Consider the following 6,049-nt stretch of genomic DNA (forward strand, 5'->3'; position numbering starts at 1 on the left):
CTCCTTACGGGGTGCACTCCTTGCGCATGGGGCTCCCCTACGCGGGGTGCACTCCTTCTGCATGGGGCTCCCCTACGCGGGGGACACCCCTGCGTGGCACAGCACTCCTTGCGCGCATCAGCACTGCGCATGGGCCAGCTCCACACGGGTCAAGGAGGCCTGGGGTTTGAACCGCGGACCTCCCATGTGGTAGACGGACGCCCTAACCACTGGGCCAACTCTGTGGTTCATAAAACCCTCACAGCCCTCTATTGCATTTTACTTCCTTTGCCTCCTCAGATAGCCCACTTTGAGTAGGCAGAGCAGATACCATTTGCATTTTTCAGATGAGGAAACTGAGGAACATAATGTCTAAATAATTTACCTGACGTTCTACAGCTAATGAATGATGCGCTGGGCCTGGAAGCCAGGCCTTCTGCCTCCCAGCTCAATGCTCTGTCCATTCACCTTCACAAACTGTTGCTGTATATGAGGTAAATAATTTGTCTCTGTTGCAGTTTCAGTTAAATCTCTATCCCTACTTCACTAATGTCCATTTTACACCATTGAATTATTCAGTTTATTAATGAAAATAAACTACTGAAAATGAATATGCTGTTTTGTGTATGGTTCCAGCAAGGTTTACTGTTATAACAAGAACATCAAAAATAAATACATCTACATAAATCCTATAAGCAAGTGGATAGACTAGAGCAGAAGATCTTAAACTGTTGCTTGGAAGCTCTTTAGCAAGCAGAGTTTTGTAATATTAAGTTCCAAGTCCACAACTGGGGGAAACTGAATTTGAGAAGGATGGAAAGAAAAGTCGAGTGTAAAGATGGGAGAAAAATCAAGAACTACCTACTTGAAAGCCTAATACATTAATTTAAAAAGTCTAAGTGTACAGTCTCAGGAGGATCTCAAGGTCTGCCACAGTAAACAGTGCCTCAAATAGGGGTGCTCCTGGGGGCTCTAGAGACAGCTAGACACTTTAGGCAGGGCGGACAACCCAGGAAATCAGCACCCTATCAGCAAGACTTACCTTGGATACCCCCAAGGTATCAGTTAGACTCATTTATAATTTTTAAACACATGGTTCTTCTATCTCTTTCATTTGAACCTATAATTAGCACTAACCAATTAAATATATGTCCCAGAGACTTAAATCTTCCAGCTGTCCATATGCCGGATGAGCCCTGAATCAGCAGAGTTGCAGCCAACATCTGCTCTCCAGTTCATCAGACTTGCCCAGGACATCTAACAAAACGATGATGATGGACAACGTCCAACCCAAGAACCAGAGTATCTTCAACTGCAAGGAAGACAGTTCCATTCATCTGCCCCACAAGATCTAAGCCCCCTCTCAAGTGGAAGCAGAGTAAGCATCACCATCCCCAAATACTCAAGAGACAGGAATGAACAAACTTAAGGGGGGACTGCAACTATGGACTAAAGTAGACTTATTATTCTAGTGACAGAAGAACTTGTAATATTAATATAAAGACAGTGGTCACCAGATGTTCTGAGGAGAGGGAGAGGGAAAAATAGGTGTAATGTGGAGCATTTTTGAGACATTGGAATCTTTCTGTGTGATATTCTAATAATGGATACAGGCCATTATACATTTTGTCAAAACCTACAAAACTGTGTGGTGCAAAGTGTAAAACATAATGTAAAAAACTATAGTAGCAATGCTTCAATATGTGTTCATCAATTGTAACAAACGTACACTAATGAAAGATGTTGTTAGTAGGGGAAAGTGGGGAGGGGGAGAAGGTGGTGGTATATGGGAATCCCCTATATTTTCAATATAACATGTATGTAATCTAAGGCTCCTTTAAAAATAAAGAAAAAAATTTATATGGAAAAAAGTCTAAATGTGCGAATAAACATACTGCATATTAATGCAGACGGTTCAACAAAAGGCATACAAATAGATACACTCTTTAGTTCTACTTTTATAGGTCTTACTGTATGCCCTTGCATGCTGGGTCCAACAAATCTCACTTTGTACACAATCTGCAAACTGGAGGAAAAATTTGGCAAGTGCAAACTGCCATAAGTTGGTAAAAAGTAAGTCTTAAACCAGTTTTTCTTAAGTGTAGCATAGTTAAGTATGTCTTATAGAACATATTGGTCAGGGTATTTATCATGGAATTGTGCAGTCACTTTTTCAGAGTAAAATTGGTAAGGAGTCAATTGATATGAAAAGCTCATCTAATCTTATCCACATCCAACATTATCTACATATAAAAGCAACCATATGCATTAGGGCTCTGTAGTCAACTGGAAACATTCCCAAGATGAGATCTGCCAGTCTATTTGACTTTTGGGTTTTCTCTCCAACTCTAGTTTGTCTACAGACCTTAATTTCCTCTTCTTCATCATCCCGTACCTTTCAGTTGTTTCCTCCAAAGAACCTATTTAATTTACTATATTATCTTTCTTCCTTGTTCTTCCATATGTTCACTATATAAAATTCCTGTTGGTCCTCTTTGTTCTGTTTTCTAATGTGCTCCTTTCTTTTCCCATTCCTTTCCCAGGTTGACAACATTTTACCCCACTTTGTTTCCTTCTTGCATTCAAGTTATATGCATATCCATGATTTAGAGAACAGTTCAGTTCCAGAAAACGTGTGAATAAGTTTTTGTCTTTCAATGTATTCATTCTGAGTTCACACGGTATAAACAAGAAAACAAAAAGCGTACAACTGCTGATAATTTAAACTGGTAAATTCTACACTAGAAATATGAACAAGTTGCTATGGGAGGGTAAAATCATAACTTCTTCCAGGTTAGTTGGAAAGAGGGAATAAGAAGTTAGAAAGGCTTTTATAATACCAAGGAGATGTATAAGCTGGATCTTTGAAAGATGAGAACTTTGACAGATTGAAAATGAAAAGGATGGGATAAAGCACAAAGAATATTCTGGAAAGAAAGCACAGAATAAGTAAAGGCACAGGTAAAGTGCTTGACTGGTTAGAGAGAGGTAAATAATTTGGTGTGGCTGGGGCAAATTACAGGTGATAGGGGAGCGGTAGAAGAGTCTGGAATGGTACAATGGGGCCAGATTGAAGATGACAGACTTAGATATTTAATTCTATAGGAAATGAGATATGATTAGCTCTTTCTGAAGCTCTACATGTAGAAGAATAGAAGGCAAACTAGAGTGGCTTGCTTCTTGAAGAATTCTGGCAATGTTTGAAATTTTTTAAAAAGGGATTTCTTAGAGCAGGGATATATTTGCATTAACTGATATATGTTGGATAAAATTATAACATCAATTCAAGGTAAGACAAGGCCTAAACTAAAAAGTAAATAAAATAATAGTGATTTCAAAGTACTCATTGACAGAAGCAAAGATGTATCGTCACACTAGGAAAGGGATAAAAATAGAAAGAGGACAAAGAAAAGAGAAAGGGTAAAGAAAACATAGGAAAGAGGGAGAAATATCAGAAACAAAAAAGCCACCATGCTAAACTCTAAGTGTACTGGATATAGAAAAATATTGAATGGTTGAGAGCAAAAGAAAAGTTTTTTTTTTAAAACCAGCAAATAAGATATCACAAACCAGGATGAGAAAGGGTAAATGAGATGACAACAGTATAAAATAAAATACAAAGGATTAAAGGGGGAAATGACATGGAATAAAACAAGACTGAAACAATAAAACTGTAAAATACTTTTTCAAAATAAGCATACTAATAATTTGATAGGACAAAGTGAAATGCCAGTGCTTAATACAAACAAATTTACATGATTATTTAGGAGTAAGTAGTAAACATGACAGTGTAGCAGTTACACATTAAGCAGGCCTGGATTTCAATCGAACTACTTCTACTTGCTAGCTATGTGACCTTGGGCAAACACAGAAAATGGTTATAAGGACTGTAACACATGTACAATGCCTAATATATAGTGCTCAATAAATGGAAGTGGACCATCCTCACTTCCGTTAGCTGACCTGGGTAAGTACAACGAACCAGAGAATAGGTGTTGCAACTCTGCTGAGGCCCAGGGCCCAGTTGGCACACACAGTCCAAGGACTCAAGTCTTCTGCGCACACACCAACCCCAGTGCCAACCACAGTGATAGAAGAGGCATGCGTAGAGAGGTCACAACTGAGTCCCACTCCATCACACTTAGGAGCACAAATTCCAATGTAGTGCCCACTGGCAAGGCACTGCAGTCACGTGGGATCTATTTGAAGGTGGAGTGGACATCGCCATCCCAGTGTCCTCAGGATGGAGGAATAAAATATGAATTAATGAGGACTTATTGGTATTCTACTATAGAAATATTGTGACTCCAGCAATGGAAGAAATTGTATCATTGATGTGGAGACAGTGGCCATGGGAGTTGCTGAAGACAGGGAGAGGGAAAAAGAGGTGTGATACGGGGGGATTTGGGGACTTGGAGTTGTCCTCAATGATATTGCAGGGACAGATGCAAAGCACTACAAATCCCGCCATAACCCACTGAATGGACTGGGAGAGAGTGTAAACTACAACATAAGCTATAATCCATGCTGTGTAGCAATGTTCCAAAACGTACACATCAAATGAATGCACCACGCTAATGAAAGAAGTTGTCGATGTGGGAGGATTGGGGGTGTGGGGAGTGGGGTATATGGGAATCTCATATTTTTTAATGTAACATTTTGTGTGATCCATGTATCTTTAAAAATTTTTTTTTAATTTAAAAATTTTTTTAAATGGAAGTTATGAGAGAAAAAAAATTAGTCTTGATTACCATATGGAAGCAAAAATTCCAACAATATTTCTAATCTAATACATGGATTCTGTTACAGCATTTGATACAAACTTTATTAGAACTAAAAAAAGTCACTCATGTATGGTCACAAATTTTATTAAATCCTATGTATGCAAAATGATAACCCATTTGCCTTAACTTGCTTTTGCAGTTTTCTGACAAAAGAAGAAAATCCTTAAGTGTGATACTGAGGCAATGAGAAAATTTAATCCCCAAATGCAAATCTATAGGAAATTATGATTGGATATACATTTTCTATACACATAATTTTTAAAGAACACATCTCATCCACAAAGTTAGTTCAAATAATAGAATTCTTCTGATTTGCTATAGCTGGACAGTTTCAATGTTTTTGGTTTCTTTTTTGTTTTTTTTTGGTATTTGAGTTCCATGTCTTAAATATCTGTGATTCTTAACTGGGAACCATGGATAACTAGGTCACATACAGGCTTTGCAGTCCTTGCACACCCTGAAATGGTATGTGATATCTGATGGATGTGCATGCATATATGAACACTTTTTCTGAGGTAAAGACACATACCTTAGATCAAATTTTGAAAAGTTTCCCAAAAATCTTTAAGAACCACTGTCAGGTATTTTAAGTAATTAGATTTATGTAAAATGTGCTAAGGATTTCTAAATTTTGCCATGTGAGATTTCTTAATTAAAAAGACATTATGAAGTTTAGTGCTATAACCAGAAAAGTGACAGCATCTTCACTTCTCAGTGATTGACACAATCCAAAACCCATTGCAATACAGCTTCTGTCCCCACTGCTCCAGTGAAACTTTTGCCTGTATTAAGTTACTGTTAAATTCAAAATACCTTTGTTGGTATTTTATTTGACCTCTCAGTGGTACAGTATAGTGGGTAAAAGCACAGACTGGAGTCAAATGGCCTAGGTTTGAATCTTAGCTCCATCACTTTTTAGCTCTTTTGTAAAGTTTCTTAATTTGTAAAATGAGGGAAACGGACTTTGGCCCAGTGGTTAGGGCGTCCGTCTACCACATGGGAGGTCCGCGGTTCAAGCCCCGGGCCTCCTTGACCCGTGTGGAGCTGGCCCATGCGCAGTGCTGATGCGCGCAAGGAGTGCCGTGCCACACAGGGGTGTCCCCCGCGTAGGGGAGTCCCCCGCGCAAGGAGTGCACCCATAAGGAGAGCCGCCCAGCGCGAAGGAGGGAGCAGCCTGCCGAGGAATGGCGCAGCCCACACTTCCCGTGCCGCTGACGACAACAGAAGCGGACAGAGAAACAAGACGCAGCAAAAAGACACAGAAAACAGACAACCGGGGGAGGGGA

Source organism: Dasypus novemcinctus, chromosome 13, assembly GCF_030445035.2.
Source record: "Dasypus novemcinctus isolate mDasNov1 chromosome 13, mDasNov1.1.hap2, whole genome shotgun sequence".
In the NCBI taxonomy this organism is placed as follows: Eukaryota; Metazoa; Chordata; class Mammalia; order Cingulata; family Dasypodidae; genus Dasypus; species Dasypus novemcinctus.